Here is a 1,886-nt window from a genome sequence, read left to right on the forward strand (position 1 = left end):
CTGGAAGTCAATAGTATTGCCATCCACAATTCAGACTTAACAACACCCAACCTCCATAGCGACACATCAAAAAAAATCCAAAAAAAAGTTAAGGTGCGTTTTAGATCTAATTCAGCATCCAGGAAAGAAGATAAAATCCTCGAGAGTCTCACACCTGCAAAGGAAATTTTCCTCGACAATACTGACGTGACGATGCTTCAGTTCAAGTACGTTTTGGAAAATAGTAAAAGAATTTACTCACATGATAACAGAAACAGCCTTAATCACAATAGGTAAGTCTAATCGCAGCTCCCCAAGACCTCGCGCCCCATAGTGGAATGATGAGATAAAAAAAGCTATCCAAAACAAAAATAAAGCTCTCAAGAAATTCCAAACATCTCAATCGCAAGCGGACTTCATTAATTTAAAAAGAACACGAGCCCTAACCAGATATCTGGTGAAGAGCAGCAAATCTTCATCGTGGAAACAATATGTGTCCAGCATCAATAACCAAACTGATTCCTCAATTGTATGGAAGAAAATCAAATCTATCAGAGGATCCAACAGAAACACGATCTACTTCTTCACGGACTCTAACATCACAACATCTCCTACAGTAGTAGCCAACACCCTGGGCCAAATGTTCCAAGAGAATTCAAGTAAATCCATCTATGATCAGGAATTCTTATCCAAGGCACAAATATACAACAACCCAACAAACACAGTAGATCCATATAATAATGTTCAAACATACCTCAACTCATCTCTACTCATTACAGAACTGGAGGAAGCCCTCCGTAATTGCAAAAGCAAAAGTCCCGGCCCTGACGGAATTCCCTACTTATTTGTATAAAACCTCCCAGCGAACGCATTGACCCATTTACTATCAAAATACAATTCAATCTGGAACAATAATTGTTTCCCCAGCACATGGAGGCATGGCCTCATCATCCCTATTTTAAAACCTGACAAAAACAAGTTTTTACCTGATAGCTATCGTCCTATATGTCTTTTGAATACGCTCTGTAAACTACTTGAGAAAATGATTAATAATCGCCTAACGTGGCACCTGGAAAAGTCCAACTACCTCACTCCTGAACAAAACGGTTTCAGACGCGATCGAAGCACCACTAAGAACATTCTAAACATAAAAAATGAAATCCAAACAGCTACAACCAAAGCTTAGGATTGATTAGTTTCGACATCGCTAAGGCATATGACTCAGCTTGGAGACCCAGAATCATCCACAAGCTCAACAAAATTCTAACCAAAGGTAACATGTTAGACTTCATAAACAACTTCCTCGGCACCCAGACGTTTCAGGTTAAGACATCCAACGCCCTATCTGACATATTTACACAAGAGAATGGTGTACCCCAAGGTTCCACCATTTCAGTGACGCTATTCCTAATAGCCATCAACGACATCTCTGACGGAATACGCAAGCCCAACATCCCTCTATTATATGCTGATGATTTCGATATCATATGCCGCAGCTCCAACTGCAATACTATTCAACAATTGCTACAAGATTCGACCAACAAACTGGAATCCTGGTCTAAAACATCTGGTTTCCGATTTGCGTCGAACAAAACTAGCCTCATACTCATCAACCAAAAAAGAAAAAAAGAAAATATAGCAGTAAAAATGGGTAACCACACCATCAAGAGCCAAACTCAAGTCAAAATCCTCGGGGTTATCTTCGATTCCAAAGCGTCATGGCGCCCATACATACAACATATACAAAAATCCTGTCTTTCTATAGTCTGTTCACAATAAGAATAGTAGACGGCGGCGACGAAAACTCGTCGCCGCCGGTCATAGCGACGCCCATTCTTACGGAGCGCGCGCGTAGAAAAGCCACGCCCATGCGCATAACTCGGCCGCCGTCTACTATTCTTATTGTG

Source organism: Acyrthosiphon pisum, chromosome A1 (genome assembly GCF_005508785.2).
Source record: "Acyrthosiphon pisum isolate AL4f chromosome A1, pea_aphid_22Mar2018_4r6ur, whole genome shotgun sequence".
NCBI lineage: Eukaryota > Metazoa > Arthropoda > Insecta > Hemiptera > Aphididae > Acyrthosiphon > Acyrthosiphon pisum.